Source organism: Vanacampus margaritifer, chromosome 4 (genome assembly GCF_051991255.1).
Source record: "Vanacampus margaritifer isolate UIUO_Vmar chromosome 4, RoL_Vmar_1.0, whole genome shotgun sequence".
Lineage (NCBI taxonomy): Eukaryota > Metazoa > Chordata > Actinopteri > Syngnathiformes > Syngnathidae > Vanacampus > Vanacampus margaritifer.
In genome coordinates this window covers 2,771,302-2,791,510 of record NC_135435.1, presented here as the reverse complement: position 1 = coordinate 2,791,510, position 20,209 = coordinate 2,771,302, and the positions used below count along the sequence as shown (strand labels likewise).

The 20,209-nt window shown below is 39.7% G+C and overlaps 2 long non-coding RNA genes across 2 annotated transcripts; one reads left to right on the top strand and one right to left on the bottom strand.

The window, feature by feature from the left end:
- Positions 1–2,394: 2,394 nt before the first annotated feature.
- On the bottom strand, positions 2,395–8,481 carry LOC144050690 (uncharacterized). Its single transcript, XR_013293903.1, has 3 exons — positions 8,342–8,481; positions 2,687–2,826; positions 2,395–2,614 (listed from the first exon to the last, which is right to left on the bottom strand). It is a non-coding gene; the product is annotated as an uncharacterized LOC144050690 (long non-coding RNA).
- On the top strand, positions 5,982–6,471 carry LOC144050068 (uncharacterized). The gene is made up of 3 exons (XR_013293778.1): positions 5,982–6,214; positions 6,296–6,349; positions 6,431–6,471. It is a non-coding gene; the product is annotated as an uncharacterized LOC144050068 (long non-coding RNA).
- Positions 8,482–20,209: the final 11,728 nt, after the last annotated feature.

Sequence of the window (20,209 nt, the reverse complement as noted above, 5' to 3'; positions counted from 1 at the left end):
TGCTATGTAATTAAAAAATCATTCCTGCTTTGATGTTTGACCAAAGGCTGACTTTACGGGCTACGGCCTCCATTGAGAAAACATTAATTGAAAACTACACACTTATTAATTGACTATATTTGTAAATTGTTAGAGTATATCTGTCCTATCTCATCCTAAGTATTATTTATGAAGGTATGCAAAACATATTAAATTAAATATTGTAAACCATAACAAATATTGCCATATAATTAGCAATTATTTAAAATTGTAAACTTTCATTGTTTTAATTATTTTTATTTTATTTTTTATTATTATTATTATTTTATTTTTATTTTTTTGAAAAAAAATTCTCTCAAAATGTTTTGAAATATATATTTTTTTAAATAAAGGAAGATTATTATTATTATTTTTTTTTTTTAATGTTTACTGAAATGTCATCACCTAATAATGTTGGGGCAGATTTTAATAAGTTTCACAGAGTGCCGTTCATTGGTCGGGATTGCTGTTTCAAGTGTGGACGTTCTGGACACTGGGCCAGTGCTTGCAGACAGCACTCGCGGGCAAAAGCACATGAGAAAAAAGACGAGCACCTTGTTGTTCCGCCCTCCACGGGTATTACATCACCTAATGTTGTGAGAGATCGCGTTGTGTTCCAGCCACGTCCTTTTGCGGGTTGAAATGAATGCTACAGATGTGGTCAAACTGGCCACTGGACAAAACAATGCCGACAGCAGCCACATAATACCTGGAGCAAAAGCCGCGGACAGCAGAATGATCATGACCTCCATCAACAACATGTTCGCGGCTTCTATCAACATGAACAATATGGCCGGGGCTACAACCACCAGCCGAGGGGGCGTGGTTTAAGTATGCGGGCATCATCACAACAATACTTGCCCTTTTTCCCTAAACAGCACTATCTGGCGCCACCTGCTGGTCAACAACAGCACTACCCACCGCCACCTGATGGAGAGCAGAGGTTCCTGGCGCCACCTGATGACACAATGACTGCACCCTGAACTCACATGCAAAAGTCTTAAATGAAAAACTGCCCAATGCACACAATGCTCCGCACAAACTTCCTTAATGCATTTGTGTCCCGAGCTGTTCTGTGAAAAGGCTGCTGATGACTCCGCCCCCACCAGCAATGTTTGCTTGAGATAGTAATCTTAGACCATATGATGTGATACTGACTGTTTACACAAGGCTCTATATTTTTGATAGATATAAGGTGATGACATCTACAGTGAAACATTACGTAAATAGAACGAACTGATTGACAACACTCTATATACACAGATTTATTATATTTTAAAACTTTTGATGCCTATTCTAATTTGATCTGATTTGTTTATCTCTGTCTATTTTAAAAACAGTCAGCTTTTTGGACAAACATCAACAAGGGGGACTAGTAAGCTTAATGGTAACATTAAAACTAAGGGCAACTTTATGTATTAATAACATTTGATGGATTGGCTGAAAACTGAAATTCTTTGTAAAATTCATTGGCTTAAGCTACAATATTTTTATAGTACAAAAGATAATACAGGTAAATTTCGTCTGGTTTCAGAAATTGAAAACAGCTAATGTGAATAAAGATAAGATAAAATTTATTTCAATCTTAATTATTATATTCTTATTGAGTCTTTTAATATTTTCCAAATTTTCTTTTGAAATTTAAATAGTTGCTTGGGACGCATGGTCGAATTTACTGGTTAAATGTAAAATTTTCCCCTCTGTTTAAACAAAAAGCAAGCAAAATTTATTTACTGCAGAACTTGTATATTATTAGAGTCTGAAAAATTCTCTAAGTCGATTTTTTCAGATGGGGGAATTATTGGTCGGTCTGGGTATATCGTTGCGAAGGACACAAACAGTCCATGTTGAATTAAATAAATATAAAATTAAAAGTTAATCTTAATGTGATAATTATAGATAGTCCGTGAGAATGAATTTTACAGGAGGACAATTGGGGATTTCCTTGACCATGGAGAAGGAGTAAGTTTTGGCAGAGACGGCGAAAATAAGGTGAATATGTTCCATTTCTGTTTTCCCCTGGGGCCCTGGGGTTAGATGTTATTTTTGGATTTTATTTGTTGGCGAATGTTGCATTTATTTAATGGCCGGAAGCACATCCATGCTATATCTATAACAATAAATATTATAATAAAACATTCCAATAATTATTACATTCTGTAAACAAAATTGGCCTCGTCAGATTTGAATTGGCTAAGATTTTCATTTTTTGCATTAATGAATGTGCTTAGGTCATTAAAGTCAGCCAAAGGCTGGATCCTAATTGAATGTCACAACAAACAGAATTTTTTCCCAGGACAGGCCTACAGAACTTTACTAACATTTACTAACTCCTAACTAATAACACTACCAAAATGCTCTTTCAAAAAGAAAGGATGTGAATAAATGTTTATTAGTGACTAAATGAAAATATTTTGCACCCAGATGAGGTGATGAAAAGGTCAATCTAGTCCAGTCCACGGGGCACCTGGTTCCACATCTTGCCTATCAGACCAGCAGGGGGTCCGCTTTCTACTCAACCCCCACCTTCAGGAGCGAGCCACCAGACGTGCCAGCTGAGAGGCCATTCAACTGCTTCCAGTTCCCACCAGACGACCTGAGGATTACCCAATGGAGTTAGGAGGAATGTGTCCCTTTTCCAGGGTGTTCCACAAAGAATGAGTCACACCTTGGGCCCGGTGATCATCTCTGGCAGTTGAGTGGGCTGAAGGATCCATCCATCCATTCCCTTGACCGCTTGTCCTCACAAGGATTGTGAGGGTACTGGAGCCTATCCCAACTGGCTTCGGGCAGTAGGCGGAGTGCAACCTGAACAGGTTGCCAGCCAATCGCAAAGCTGAAGGACTCGGTTTAAAAAAACAAACGCAAGAACGAAAACGGAACTGACAAACGTCAACAAAACTTCCCTAGCCCAAACGACAACAAGTCTTCAATCGCGTCTCCAATTGCACGTACATAATGACACTCCTTCTCATACTGACTACCATGCCAATTTTCTATTTCTGGGATCCCCCAACACAAATTTTGAACATAATCACAACACACTGTCTTCATATATGATATGCTTATTTTACTGAGAAAAAACACAAAAAAACAAAAAAAATCTTTTAATGAATCACATTGTTTTGACATATGACTGACCTCCTCTCCTGCTAAAAAGAATGTTTTTTTTCCCCCCTTTTATTCTACTGTTGCACCTGCCATTGCGATGATGCAAATCCCGCGGGAATGCTTTGGTAAAAATGTTTAAATATTTAGTTATTGGGCTTTATTTTAAAAAGCCCAAAGGGCGGACTGTTAGATATTATAACATTTTTAATACTTCATTTTATTTTATTAACCATTATTAACAATCCAATTCTTTATATTAACCTTGTTGAAATGTTTTGTGTCCTTAGTAGAGCAGAACGTGTTGATTTCGGTATAATTTGACCTTAAGCTGGGACATACTATTTAGTCTAAAAAGTTCCTTCTCAGCGTTTTGTGCAAAAACACATTTTAGTCCTTGAGAGCAGAGTCTGCTTCGGGAAAAACACCCCCTGACTTGTTTGTGAAAATCCTTCAACTATATAACACATTCTGTCTCAAAAACATCCACCTGACCTTGTTTACGCCATCTGCTCATGGAAAAGTACCAGAGAGTATGTCTAGTCTATAAATGAAAAGGAGGAGGTCTTTTTAACTATAAGAAGCTATTGTACACGTAGAAGAGTACATTTGACGCTCTGAAATCCCACGTTGTTTAAGTGATGATTAGAGGCAGTTATTTGTCCAGAGATTCTCTGATTGATTAAAAATCATTTTTGCAAAGGTGTATTTTTCTTACATTAAATCTATCTTCATTTTTGGAACACGCAAAGAGGACAAAATTCAGTTATTCCTCTTCAGCAGTGATTCAACTTAAATTCTAGTTAATATTGTTTAGCATCACAAACTGTAAATTGTTGCCCATTCGGCATCTATTGCAGCCTGGTCATCCTCGAAGGGGAAATTCCACTTTTGCAGTCCTTTCTCAAGGATTTTTATTTTTCTCCTGCAGGTTTATTTTAATTTTATTTATTTATTTATTTTTTATTTTTGCATTAGTCAGGCACAAGTGGCATTCAGTCGGCACTGGCATAAGGCATGTGGACCGAACATGGCCCAGGAGAGGCAAAGGAGGCACTGACTTGACTCTGGTAAACCAGATATGGGCCAGTTGTGGAGTGACGCATCTGGCCCAGAAACTCTGGGCCATATTTGTATATCCATATATAGTCGAATAGTCTTGTCCCACCGTTAAATGCAGTTTCAGATTTTTTTTCTTTTTTTCTGTCTTATTTTGCATTACAGATGAAAGAAGAATTTTATTACAATCATCACACACACATATCAATATGTTTCTGGTCAAACAATCAAAGTTTATGTGTGTATTCAGCGAATGAACTTTCATGACCCTCCCAGAGAAAAGTTCTTCCAAGGTGAACATGCTTTTGCCATTTCTTTGTGGGGATTCAAGAGTATTTTATTTTCCTACGTTTTACATTTGACATTTTATGGCTTCATATTGACACAGCTACTGACTTGACTTCACAGACACTTATGTGTATGGTTATCTAGATTTTCCCTGTATTAGTTATTAGTGTTAATGCCATAATATTTAGTTCGGTGCACTCACTTTCCAATCAAAGAAAATCATATTTTAGCTGATCAGAGTTTCGTTTCAACCTAAAACGCATAAACAATGAATCTAACACTTCTCAAATCAAATGAAATATGAATAGTTTCATATGAAAGATAATTATTTACATTTAGTGGAAATCTGATTCAGAGGTAAAGGTTATAGTGGGCAATATTGTATTGAAGCTATTTAATTGAAGCGAATATGCTTATAGAAAAGGTACCAAATTATCACTAGCACCAAATATTACATTGTTCTGTAGTTTTTATAGTGCTGTGTGGTATGTATACTGCACAGTATATTATGTCAAAAAATAAATCAAAGTAAAAAAAAATTTAAAAAGGAATGGCTTATGCGTTATAAATATTTCTCAGGCTATGTTGTAAATAACTATTATACATCTCATACAATTTGAATTTCATCTAGTTGATTTTAATGATATCTACTTTGTAAGGTATTCCTATTTGATCGCTGTTTCACAGCTACGCCACTAGGTGTTGGGACATGGTACTAACCAGACTGACACACACGCACATGGCGTAGAAGAAGAACAATCTCAAATTGCTGAGAGGCGTGTTATGAGCGGGAATCCAAACGTGTCGGCGTTCTGTGTTTCAGGTCGGCAAAAGTTGCATTAAATAAAACAAACAGAATGTCATTGTGTATCACAATATCCATTGTCAGTTGGTTCGCTAAGCATATGTTGTCTTTAGAGGTGGTTTAAGTGAAGAAATTGTTACGAATCATCCTAAACGTTGAAGCTAAGTTGCTAATTCAAATAGCCTATTAGCAATGAGAAGTAATGCAAGCCTAACTGCGTGCTATGTTGCTAATATACTAGCAAGCTAATGAACTACACTGAAACGGTTCAGGAGTGTTTACATTAAGAATGTATCTTATTTCAGTCGTTTTTAACAGGCTGTTTTAACAATTAAAGATAGCATATTTTTAGGTTTAGTTTTTAAAGTAAATTAAGTGCAATTGTATAGAAATGTATTAATAAAGTTTATCTGTAACTTGCACTGCAACTCCTTTCATCAGGAAACCAAGCAGAGACGTGTCATGCTGCAGGATATTTATTTGGTGAGGCAAGTAAAAATATTCTTAGCCAACAATTACATTTGCATTAATTTCACACTGTAATATAACAAATATGTTAATGTTGTACTTTGTTACTTAAATTTAATATCATATATTGTCTGTTCATGTACAGGTTGCTTGTGCTGTTTTGATGAGCCACATGGCGTATGGGTGGTACCAGCGTCTTTTAAACCAGATGGCTAATTAGTAATTTACTACTTATTCAAACTTAGAAGGCATGGTATACCTTGTCCAGAGCTTGGTGTGCACTCCTTGCACCCACAAAGTATTAATTTCTAAGAATCCAAAGAGAGCTGAGGTGAACTACCTTCCACCACATTCAAATGTTGAAACAACTAGAGACAGAGAATATAGCTCGGCACAGGTTTAACGGGGAAGGAGAAGATGCAAAGGTCTTACCCATAAAGAGTAAGGTGGCAAAGCACAAATTTTAAGGTAATGTTGGTATGTTTTCAAAGTTCATAATACAGTATGAGATGATAACATATTAATTAATAGAATATCAATTGTGTTCAGGTTTCAGGCTTTGAATGTTTTTCCAAAATGTTCTGTCCACAAAAGACAAGACAGGTAAATGATTCTGGGCACTTGTACATATTGCTGTCTTGTACAGTACATTTGAAAATTACATGCTGTGTTGTTATTGTTTAGGTGCCCAACTCGTTCAAAACCACAAACACATTTACAGCTCTACAACAGCACACCCAGACTCATCGTTAATTTAACTTGTGAGCAATAATAACTATTAACTACGATTATCAAAGAACACAATAATCACATGGTGCCCCTCCAAAAATGTTGAACAGGGTCTTCTGTTTGTTTCAGGCAACCCTTTTTGCGGTGCTTGGGGACCAACCGGAGGAAAGGGAAATACTGTATCCGTAGTTGATAAGTTTTTCAATGGTCAGTGTTATTGAAGAACCAAATCATCATAAATCTTATAACATTCTGTTTTGTTTTCCAATCAGCACTGTTGAACCCAAAAGGTAAATGGAAAGCTTGCAAACATGCTCGGGAACACCTAAAACACGGCATCGAAAAGAGGAAGATTAAACTTTTAAAAAATAAATAATAATAATAATAGTTCATGCCATTACTGAGGAATGTACACTACACTATAAGCCAGTTGTTAAATGTGTTGTTTTTTTTTGTTCTGAAAAAACGATATGTTCAATAAAAATAAAAAGACTGTATTGTTGCATGCATTTTACATGCCTCTATTGATTTTTGTATCTAAAATAGTTATTTTGGCTAGTTATAATATACAAAATGTACGAAAAGGCTCAATTGCTAATGGAGATACTTGACAAACTAAATGATAGTTTTAAACTAAGTATTTTAAGTTTCATTCTTTCTAAATGCTCCATTCCATTAGGAGCACAAGTACAATAAACAAAATCTGCATAACACTTCATTACTTGAAAATTTAAAGCAACCCTTTTTTTTTTTTTTTAATTTACGTAGGACCTACCTATCCAGGTTTAGTGGTTGACCACCTGGTCTCTGCTCAAAGAACATTTTGCACTGCGAATGCTCAATACGAGAATGTGATTGAAAGGGGAAGTCAACCCCAAAAAAATCTTTACAATAATATGTTGTATGTGCCCCCACTAGTCTAGACATGGTATTCTGATTAATGTTGCGTTTGTGGAATATGAGTTAAGCAGTAAAATCCATCCACCTTTATCCATCCTCGCGGTGGCCATTTTGTCACTTGCTGTCGACTGAAAATTTCATCACACTTGCTCAGGTAATGACCAGTCACAGCTCAACTTCAGAAAACAGGCGAACCAACAATTGGTTGTTACCTGAAAACAGATGAGGCGTGATTGGTCGTTACCTTAGCCCTGAACAACTGTGATGTCATTTTTTGTTTTCAGCAAGTGACAAAATGGCTGCCCTTGAAAGAAACCCCGACTGTAATGACAAGTTTGCTCTATATTATTTATTTGGTTGTTACTAACCTAACTATGAGATTTATTTTTCAAAAATGTGCGTGACGTAGAATGGCGGCTGGCTCTCTGCCAAGCAATGTAAAATGCGTATAAAGAAAGCAAGGTAAGCCTCGTAGCATTCCTAAAGAAACAACATTCTATGGGTGAATTATTTTGATACTTGTATTCCACAAACGCACTAATAATCAGAATACAGTACTGTGTCTATCTCTCTCTCTCTCTCTCTCTCTCTCTCTCTCTATATATATATATATATATATATAGAAAAAGTATTTTTACCGGATGCTTCCTCTTCGTGTCATATAATTTGAAGACCATTAAATTTAAAAGATCACCACATGAAGCATTTTTTTTTTTTACTTCTTTAGATGGTGCTCATGGTTTAAAGATGCAGTGGAAATTATTAAGTTCCCACTGCATCAATCAACAAAGAATGCCATTTACAGCAGTTAAAAAAATAGCACAAGTGCTGCATGAAATCTGACAGCAAATAAATGGAACCAAGCTGCTCCATTATGCTAATATAGCATTTAATGCTAAACTAATGACTTTAACCAGGGCCAAGCTAACGAAAGGGTAATGATTATTTAGCTTTACTGTACCTTACCTCGATAAGTTGTTTCAGATTGAACGGGGAGTTCTTGTTGGCGGCTGGACTTTAGGTTTACACAAGACACAATGTATTCGCTATGAATCATTCTTCGAGCCGAATGTGAACATTTCCCACAGGTAAGGCCATGGGTGGGGGCGGACTGGGTAGCCAGCTGACTCACTAGCTCCTTCTGAGTCGAGTCCATAATGTTGACAGTTTAAACCTTGACACTCCCCATCGTGTCTTCTTGCGTCATCTCATATGTTGAGATGTTGGGGGAATGTGTGTAATGCGTCATATGATTGGCCGAGCCAGGAACATTGACGGCAGCTTTTGCGCTAGGTCTAATCTCTTTTTTTAATTGTTGTCATCCACGTAAAACAAAAGTAACGAGTAACGACCCTCTGTTTAGTATCGAGTAAAAAGTAGAGATATTGTTTTTAAAATTTAACGGATAAAATTAAAAAGTATTCTAAAAAAGTAAATACTCTGTGAATTACAAAGTACTGGAAAAAACTACTGAAGTACAGTAGCAAAGTATTATGTTTATGTGTTATCTAGAAGTCAAAACTGGCTGTATGGACCTCACACCACCCTCATTGAGTCTGTTTCTGATTGTTTGGGCACAAATATGAACGCAATCACCTGCTGTATGTCAGCTTGCTGTACCTCCTGTTTATTCTTGCACAAAGAAGCAAATAGCGGTCATGCACAGAATTATTGCACTCCTATGCCCCCACTACACACGTTCTTGTGGACTCGACACATTTCAGGGAGGCAGATCAAACCTTTTATGCGCTGTACATGCTCTCACCACAAATAAAGCACCATAAGTGGTAAAGGCACTGGAAAAATGCTAAACTAGTCAGGAAACATCCAGAAAGAATGAGAAGTAAATTGTATGTGCCCACCACCTGCAAACCATTTCTAAATAACGGTTACCATGCTAATTCCCTCGCTTTTCAAACTGCTGCTGAAGCATTTGCACAACAGCCTAATTCAAGATATTCTGATTATATATTATTATAAGATTATTCAATTGGTTTTGATTATTTTGGATGATACATTTCGGTCAACTATTATTGCAAATCCTGTTGCTTTGAGGTATGAATCTTTATATCTTTTTACTCTTGTATCTAGCATGTGCTATTCTGAATTGTGTGTGGAGTGAGCTGGAAAGAGAAGGTCTGTGGTCATAGAAGTACCTGCATGCTAGACTTGGAGCAGTTTTAAAACAAAAGTGAACAGATGTTCCTTACAAACAATGATTTCACCATATGTAATTACATTTCCAAATATTTAGCAGATACTCGTATGTGTGTATTTTTTCAGGAGTATTAAATAGTCATATCTATTTTTGTCAGTTACACTGCAGTCAATCATCTTTGCCCACCTTGGCAATGGATAATAACTTTTTTTTTTCTTTTTGAGTAATTGAGTCGTATGTTCGCCTCATGTTATCTGCAAAGTGAGGTGAACTGTTTCTGCTGCTTGTTCGTTTCCCTACACCCTAATCTCAGCAGCCTCAACAGCTCTTTTTTTGGAGGCAGTAAAATAAACGTGTGTGTGTGTGTGTGTGTGTGTGCGTGTGTGTGCGTGTGTGTGTGTGTGTGTGTGTGCGTGTGTGTGTGTGTGTTACAAGGGTTAACTTGGGCCCCCAGGTATGCCCACCCCCTCCACCAAAGACAGTTCAAGCAGTTTAGATTAACACCAGACACAGACTAAATATGAGGAAGTTTCTGTTGAACAATGAACAATGAAAACTCTCACTGAATTGATCAAATAAGTTTGTACTTCATTTGGTGAAAGCTTTTTTTATTGCTTTGCTTGATAGTGGACGATAGGAAGGACTAAAGGAAGGAAGGGGGGATAGATGAAGCCGAGTGAGATCCACATACGCCAACCTCCACTGATTCAGCAACGTAGTTACATTTTGCAGTAAATACTTAATAGCTATCTCTTGTTAGAAGTTGCCTCAGAAGAGGGATTTTCCATTTTGGGTGGCTGTCATCTGCATTCTGTTTGAATGTGAATGGATCCTATCTGGTTGATTCGACTATAGTCTGAAAAGTATGTATTTGAAAAAACACCTTGTCAAAGAACTATTTCAACAATGTTTTTCAAATCCATGAAAAGGCAAGTATAGAAAATATATTGCGCAAAAATACAAGGACAGGAACAAAACTGACTTGACACAAGAGGAAATGAGTAGGCCGAAAACCAGATGAAACTAAACAAAGAATGACAGACAAAAACAGAGAGCACTAATCAAACACAGGAGGGGTCAGGGACAATATTTAAATCCAACCCTGAAATTAAGAACTCAAATCAGAGTTTACACTTTCATCAGGAACTAGTATTGTCTCGCTTGGTATGTGTTTTTGTATGCAGCTGCATGTACAACAAACACTTAGAAAATGTCATTCTTGCATTCTTCTCTCTCATCCTGGTGTCCTTTCACCATCCTGGTGAATGTGAGGGTAAAAAAAAAATCAAGAGGAAGACCCTCTGGGCGCCTTCTGTGGTTTTACAATCACACTTAAACATTAGCTGCAACTTTATTGATCCCTACTGGGTATTTTAGCTACTTCACAGATATCAGCACGTAAACAAAGACTACCACATGAAGCTGTAAACCAATCCAAAATTACAAGCTTCAAGTGTTTTAAAATCATCAATCATATGGAATTATGTTTATTTTCTTTTGAGGAAATCAATTAATTATTTTGTTAAATATTTTTTCCTCCCTGTCTGTCAAAATAGTGGTGATGACTTTCGTTACAATTTATACCTGAGCAGTGATGGCCAAGTGATAGCCTGGAGGTCAGACAGCTGATGGAGACGAGGGCACGGCTTTCGCGTCAGGGTGAACACATTTGCAAAGACGTAAAAAGACAACAAGATACCGAACATTTGCAGATTAAAAAAAAATGCTGTAGATGTTGTTACTCAAACAGAGTAAAATATGACTGTTAAAAAAAAAGCATAAAGACACATAGTATAATATTGTTATGGAACCAAGTAACATAATGTAAAACATGCAGTCTGTTACTGTGTAATTATAAATTTGTGGCAAAAGTTTGAGTCAGTGTCTGATTTAACCTTTACTTCTTCCAGTAGGGAGGAGGTGGAAAACATGCAGATACATTCTTACAGATGCTGGCTATTAATTTAACCACCAAACACTCTTCTTTCCGGAAAACAACCACACCTCTTCTAATGCTTGAGGCGTAGGACAGGTTGGTTTCTTCTTCATTTGGAAAAGTCCAAAAATGTGTCTTTCTTATAGCCACTAACTATTTCACAGCAAATAGGCTGCAAACAAAAAACACAAAAACTAAAAAATATTTAAGAATATAATCAGTAAATAAGTCAGTGTTAGTAATAATACACCATTTTGAGTGACAGTTGAGGAGCACTCTTGTACATCTTCAAAATGATCTGTGATTATTCGGGGAAAAAGCCTCCTGAGCCAGCCCTAATTGCAAGTTTAATCATAAGGAGTGTTTCAATCTGTTAAAAATATACCTTCCTGACCAAAACTTGAAGATGGTTCCACAGGAGGGGAGGCAGAGACATAGGAGAGGAGCCAGACAGCAGACGTCTCTGCCTGCCATTCTGCTTTTGGAATATATGTTCACCAAAAATAGGGCTGACCTCTAGGAGTGCAGTTTTCTAATGGGGCTTAAAAAGTCATATCAAATACATGAATCTGTTGTAGAGAGCTGGTTAACGTGATGCAGAGGAGGAAAGTGTACATGTTGTGTGTTCAGGAGACCAGGAGGAAAGGGAGTAAAGCTTGAAGTTTAGGAGCAGAGTTCAAGTTATTCTATTATGGTGTTGATAGGAAGAGAAATGGAGTAGGAGTTATCGTGAAGGAAGAGTTTGTTAGGAACGTCCTGGGAGTAAAAAGAGTGTCGGAAAGTGTGATGAGCCTGAAGCTAGGAATTGAAGGTGTCATGATCAATGTTCTTAGTGGGTATGCGCCATAGGTAGGATGTGAGCTGGAGGAGAAGGAAAACTTTTGGTCGGACCTTCATGAAATGATGCACAGCATCCCTAGAAGTGAGAGAGTTGTCATTGGTGCAGACTTCAATGGACACGTTGGAAACAGAAGTGATGAGGAGGTGATGGGCAAGTTTGGTATTGAAGGCTGTGGAATTCTTACCGTTTGGGTGTTCATGCCGTTGATTAATAAAACATACAATGAGATCAGTGAATTCAGGCATTTTCTTGTAGATTTATTCCCGAAATCGTGGACAAGGAGAAGATGAGCCTACTCGCGCCAACTTGCCTCTCAAACTGTGAAGCCCCCACCCCCATCTGTGGGTAATATTCTCTTTGTCCTACAACGTTCCTCCCAGAGTCACATGACTATGCCCCCATTTGTCACAATGATGTCTCAATACAGTTGGCCAACCATGCCCCTCCCCTCTCTCTGTCCCATGATGGAAAAACAGAGTTGCCGTTCAGCTCCAGGCAGACTTAGTGGAGCCTTAATATAAACAAAGGGTCTAATTAACACATTCACCACCCCCATCCCATCTGTCCTGTAGGAGAATCAACCCCCCTGAAACATTTGAATTGTCACACAAAACTATACTGAGTAAATCAAAGCAATTTTGTCCAATTCTAAATAGTTATAACTAAATCAAAACAGTTATAATTAAATTGAAACAGAATATTTACTTCAGTATCTAGGAGAGGAACGCAGAAGGACAGATGGTGGTTGACTTTGCAAAAAGAATGAAAATGGCGGTCGTGAATACTTTTTTCCAGAAGAGGCAGGAACATAGGGTGACCTACAAGAGTGGAGTACACAGGTAGACAACATCTTGTGTAGACGGTGTAATCTGAAGGAGATCAGCGACTGCAAAGTAGTGGTAGGTGAGAGTGTAGCCACACAGCATAGGATGGTAGTGTGTAGGATGACTGGTGGTTAGGAAGACAAAGACGTCAAAGGCAGAGCAGAGAACAAAATGGTGGGAGCTGAAAAAGGAAGACTGTTGTATAACTTTCAAGACGGAGTTGAGACAGGCTCTGGATGATCAGGAGGTGCTTTCAGATGACTGGACAACTACAGCAAATGTGATCAGAGAGACAGGTAGGACAGTCCTTGGTGTGTCATCTGGAAGGAAAGGTAAGATAAGAAGATAAGAAGACTTGGTGATGGAATGAGGAGGTGCAGAAGTGGATCCAGAGAAAGAGGTTAGCTAAGAACAAGTGGGACACTGAGAGTACTGAAGAAAGTAGACAGAAGTACAGGAAAATGCAGCGTATGGTGAAAGTAGAAGTGGCAAAGGCCAAACAAGGGACTTACGATGACTTGTATGCTAGGTTGGATAGTAAGGAGGGTGAGACTTATCTATACAGGTTGGCCAGGCAAAGAGACAGCGATGGGAAGGATGTGCAACAGGTTAGGGTAATAAAGGATAAGGATGGAAGTGTGTTGACAGATGCCAGTAGTGTGATGGAAAGATGGAAAGAGTACTTTGAAGAGTTGATGAATGAGGAAAATGAGAGAGAACAAAGAGTAGAAGAGGTGACTTGTGGACCAGGAAGTAGCAAAGATTAGTAAGAATGAAGTGCGTAGGGCATAGAAGAGAATGAAGTGTGGAAAGGCACTTGGTCCTGATGGTAGCAGTAGAATTTCTGACTGGGTTGTTCAACGGGATCTTAGATAGTGAGAAGATGCCTGAGGAATGGAGGAGAAGTGTGCTGGTGCCCATTTTTAAGAAAAAAGGAGACGTGCTGAGTTGTGGCAACTACAGAGGAGTAAAGCTAATGAGCCACACAATGAAGCTATGGGAAAGAGTAGTTGAAGCTAGACTGAGGGCAGAGGTGAACATTTGTGAGCAGCAGTATGGTTTCATACCCAAAAAAGGATACCACAGATGCAGTATTTGCTTTGATGATGTTACTAGAGAAGTACAGAGAAGGTCAGAAGGGGCTGCATTATGTCTTTGTAGATCTGGAGAAAGTTTACGACATGGTGCTCAGAGAGAGGAACTGTGGTTTTGTATGAGGAAGTCTGAAGTAGCAGAGAAGTATGTTAAAGTGGTGCAGGACATGTATGAGGACTGTAAGACAGTGGTGAAGTGTGCTGTAGGTGTGACGGAGGAGTTCAAAGTGGAGGTGGGACTACATCAAGGATCAGCTCTGAGCCCCTTCTTGTTTGCTATGGTAATGGACAGGATGACAGATGAGGTTAGACAGCAATCTCCATGGACTATGATGTTTACAGATGACATTGTGATCTGTAGTGAGAGCAGGAAACAGGTGGGGGAGAAGCTAGAGGCTAAGAGGTTTGTCCTGGAAAGGAGGGGAATGAAGGTTAGCCGTAGCAAGACGGAGTATCTGTGTGTGAATGGAAGTGAAGTGGAAGAGTGAGGTTACAGGGAGAAAAGACCAAGAAGGTGGAGGAGTTTAAGTATTTAGGGTCAACAGTCCAGAACAATGGAGAGAGTGAAAAAGAAGTGAAGAGGCGTGTGCAGGCAGGGTGGAACGGGTGGAGGAAAGTGTCAGGTGTGATGTGTGATTGAAGAGTTTCAGCTCAAATAAAAGGAAAGGTTTATAAAACTGTGGTGAGACCAGCGATGTTGTTTGGTCTGGAGACAGTGCCACTGAGGAAAGACAGGAGGCAGAGCTGGAGCTGACCAGGATGGATAGAATCAGGAATGAGTACATCAGAGGGACAGCACATGTTAGAGGCTTTGGAGATAAAGTCAGAGAGGCCAGACTGAGATGGTTTGGACATGTCCAGAGGAGAGATAGTGAATGTATTGGTAGAAGGATGCTGAGTTTCCAAATGCCAGACAGGTCTAGAGGAAGACCAAAGAGGAGGTTTATGGACGTAGTTAAAGAGAACATGAAGGTAGTTGGTGTGAGAGCAGAGGATGCAGAGGATACAGAGGACAGGGTTCGATGGAGGTAATTGATTCGGTGTGGCGACCCCTGAAGGGAAAAGCCGAAAGAAAAAGAAGTTTAGGTTGCTGGCGGATAGTGACTAACTGTATAACAATATGGATACAAACACTGTACACATTATGGAATACAATAATGAGAAATTTCTATCCATCAATAAAAGGGATTACCTTCAACCTATAGAAAATGCACAGATTAGATGTTTGATAGGCGATCAACACACTGGGTAAGATATTATATAACATCAGTTTGTTCTTGCCTTAAAACATATACAATAAATCTGAGAGTCAGTTCAAATAGTGACTTGCAGAGTATGAAAATACAATGTGAGTGCGCGTGTGTGTGTGTGTGTGTATGAGGATGTGCTTTGGACAAAATTTACTGTCTGAATTACAGTATGTCCTCTTTAAATAGCTTATGGACATGCTGGATACTCTTTTAAACAAAGAGAGAGGGCTGAGTTATAGAACACAGAACCACCTTGACTCCAAACGTACTGATTATGGATTTCTGATTTCAAATTACATAGTGTGGCTCCAAGGTGATTAAGTGAAGTGATGGGTTGACTGCAATGTTTACCCTGGCCACGAGTTTGTTTAAAGCAAAGTCTTCATTTGAAAATAGTCACCCATGTATATGTGGTTATAAAACATAAAATATGAATACTCATTATGTTTAGGCTATATTATAAATATAATAATAATACATAACTATATCTAAAAGTAGATTTAAACAAAAAAAAATCTCGCTTGGGTTACCAGTGTATACCAGTTACTGGTGTATTTTAATGTTGTTTAATTCCCCACTAACTTCCTTCACTTTCACATCCTTACCCGTTTTTTCACTGTTATATTTACTTACACATTTCCTCATATTTTACACAAATTATATAAATCACCTAACTACTTTGATTCTATCCTATAACATGCCAGTATTGACAAATGGCCTATGCAGATATATACACAGGACTGAGCCTATATTGTTTGTATGCATAAATTAGTTCTGGTTTCCTGGAATGTTTGTGGCGCTCGCTCACAGGCAAAAAGAATAAAAACTTTAGACCATCTCTTAAAATTAAAAGCAGATATTTGCCTCCTGCAAGAAACCCACCTACAAAAATCTGAAGAAAAATTACTTATTGATAAGAATTTTAGCCAAGCATACTCTGCCCCTTATAACAGCAGACAAAGAGGAGTCTGTATACTGAAGACATTTAACATTTTCAATTTGATGTTTTACTGTTTTTGAATTTACTTATAGACATATAGATGTGATATAATCATGAGTGTTTAAAAGAATACAGTGGGATGGTGATTTTGTGAACTTTATTTGATCTTTGTACCCTCAAATGCTGTTGGAGGGGCAATGTGCATGATGTTGTCAGAGTTTCTTGACATTTAGGGACTGAAGGTCTGGGGTCAGATTTTGATTACTTCTGTTCCCCCAATCAAGAAGGGGAACTGTATAAAGATGTCTGTTTACCATCAACCTTACACCTTTGTTCAATCTAGGAGATGACATGTCTGCCCTTTGTTCAATCAAGAGCCGGGAGGAGGAACCTTTTATCTTTTTTGTATAAATGAGTCGATGTTCTGTAAATTGTCACACACTTGGGATCATCACGTTGCATTCTGATGTGATGTCCTGACTGTGTCTTTAGAGGCCTCTAAATAAATTCTTGCAGGAAAACTTCTTCATCAGATCCTGAATACAATTATTTGGACACGCAAAGATTACACTTAATATAGTAATCAAAATATTCCTTCAAAATGGTGACCCCGATGTGATCTTATTGAGACGTTTTTCAACAGCTGTGATTGATCCTGAACACCGGATTTCTAAAGCGCAAAAATATTAACAAGGTGAGTGGACATTTTATCCACGTAGAGAAATTCTGGTTGTTTAGGATCAATACAGTTGCATTTTGTCTGTGCTAAGTTGTATTTGGGATCTGTGAACAAGTTAGGGGGGTTGTAGTAGTATTTCTTACGGTGGGATGGAAAGTCCTCGATTTTGAAAATTACTACGACATTGAACCATGCATGGGAGTTTTTTCCGCGGTGGAATAGGTTGTGTTTTTATTTTTTCGTATGAATAAGCCGTCAGTATATAAAATACTGGGAGTGCGGAGTGGATTAGCCGCCTGTGTGGTAAACAAGGTGTGTGCTGTGTGGAATTTCTAAACCGAGGGACATAATTCCTCGGTGTGTGTGTGTTGTGTTGAATAAGAAGCCGGGAAAATATTAAGTCGCGCATAGAAATGCCCCGTGTTTACGGAAGTGACGTCAAGTCGAAGCGCTTCGCCGTTTTAAACGGCATAAGACATTGAGTACCACGGAGGAATAGGCTGTTTCTGTTGTTGTGGTGTTATAAGCAGCTAGTGGTGATCGCACTATGTGTTGCTGATGTGTGTTGTGAGATAAACAGCTCGTGTTGATCACGCGTAGTGTTTGCTGAGCTAAACGCCCGTATGTCGCGTAGTTCGCTACGGTGCGTGGATTGATATATAAGGAAGCCTGCCATTTTTTCGGTTCAGAGCTGTGTGATATAGCCGCCCGTGAAGATCCAGAATATATTTGTTAAAGTCGCGCAAAAGGTATTTAATATCTGTTTCGTTTTCGTCTTGTTTGTGTTTGTCTGGAAAAAAATATATATATATATATTTTTTTTGGGGGGATTAATGAGAATACTGTTGATCTGTTATATCGTAGTATCATAAGTGAGACGTCACTGACTTTATAAATATTAAGAACGACTAATTACTACATATAATGGACGACATTTTTGATCAAGACTCCGGCTGGTTTGATTTGCATAAACTTCCGGTCCATATTCTGAATCTTTCGCTGAGCGAACAGATAAAGGCTGCAACGCTCGTGATGATTGAAGCGCTCCCACCACGCCAGAGAACACAGCAGGAGCTGAGGAGCAAACGTGAGACGGAGGTTGCCGATCTCAAGAAGATTGTGGAGGACGAGGCCAAGGCCCACGAGCAGCTGATGGCCGACATGAGACAGAAACACAACCAGGCCTTTGACGAGCTTAATGAACAGCTGGAGCAGGCCAAGCAGAACAAGATGTCTGTGGAGAAATCAAAACAGGCCCTAGAGAGCGAAAGGAACGAGGTGCAAATCGAGCTCAAGACCCTGACGCAAGGCAAATCCGATTCAGAGCACCGTCGCAAGAAAGCAGAGTCCCAAGTTCAGGAGCTTCAGGTCAAATTTGGAGACAGCGAACGGCAGAGGCAGGAGATGGCGGACAAGATGGCCAAAATGCAGTCTGAGCTGGACAATGTCAACAGCCTTCTGACTGAAGCCGAGGGCAAAAACATCAAATTCAGCAAAGACCTTTCTTCAGTGGAGTCTCAGCTTCAGGATGCACAGGAACTGCTCCAAGAGGAGACTCGTCAGAAGCTCAACATCTCCATTCGCTTGCGGCAGCAGGAGGATGAGCAGAACAACCTGCGCGAGATGCTGGATGAAGAGGAGGAGGGCAAGAGAAACGTGGAGAAGCAGGTCTGCTACGTTTCAGGCACAGCTGCCCGACATGAAGAAGAAGTTGGATCAGGAGACGGCCAACCTGGAGAGCGCGGAGGAGGCTCGCAAACGCGTCCAACGTGACGCCGACTCGTTGCAGCAGCAGCTGGAAGAGAAGACGGCCGCTTACGACAAATTGGATAAGACCAAAACCCGTTTGCAGCGGGAGCTGGGTGACCTCATGGTGGATCAGGACAACCTGAGGCAGGTGGTTTCCAACCTGGACAGGAAACAGAAGAAGTTCGACCAGATGCTGGCTGAGGAGAAGACCATCTCCAGCCAGTATGCCGAGGAGCGCGACCGGGCCGAAGCAGACGCCAGGGAGAAGGACACGCGGGTGCTAACGCTAGCCCGTGAGCTGGAGGCCTTGGAGGCAGATGCCCTGCACTACCAGGAGGAGCTTGCAACAGCCGAGAGACTCAAAAGACAAACGCAGCCAGAGAGAGACGAGCAGGATGAGATTAACAACGGCAATGCTAAAAATGCTCTGCTGACTGAAGAGAAGAGGAGGCTGGAGGCTCGCATAGCCCAGTTGGAGGAAGATTTGGAGGAGGAGCTACTCAACACCGAGATGATCAACGAGCGTCTGAAGAGAACCACACTGCAGATGGAGCAGCTGACCACGGAGCTTGGCGCCGAGCACAGCAGCGTCCAGCGACTGGAGGGCGCTCGTTCCCAGCTGGATCGCCAAAACAAGGAGCTGAAGCTGAAGCTGCAGGAGCTTGAAAGCACCATCAAGTCAAAGTACAAGTACACCATCGCCTCCCTGGAGGCCAAAATCGCTCAAATGGAGGAGCAGCTCGACATTGAGTCAAAGGAGCGTCAACAAGCATCCCGGCTGGTCAGGAGGACTGAGAAGAAGCTGAAGGAGGTCGCTGAAAGAAGATTCATTGGAGTGCCTTTTCCATGGGCAAAGATGGGCACAGTTGATTCGCCTGGAAAAGCTGATCAAGTGTCAATCTGCTGGTGAAAGGGGGTAATCACTCAATGGTGATTTGAATCACATGCCCCTTTTCATCAATTCACAAGGATAGAGTCACACTGGGAATGAAGTCCCGTGACCTTTCCTGCGATCTCTGGCAGTCAGCCAGGTTCAGAAAGAGGCTGACAAACGCCTCTTTTTTAAAAAAATTGACCAACTGTCAACAAAGACCTTCATCAGGAGATGGCTTCGAGGGACGGACACATCTGCTATTGCGTCGTGACACTTAACCACATCACATAGTGTTATGCCTCACATTTATTATGCCCCTTCCACTGAATTTTTTAATGAATCAAACTGAATTTTGACTGCTAAGCCCCTCTATCTATCTTTCTCTCTCTCTCGCTCTCTCTCACCTGCTATTCTTATTTCTAAACTCCACACATAAACATTGCTTCATTTTGCAACGATCAAGATTCGCGCTGGACTTTCTCTCTAGAC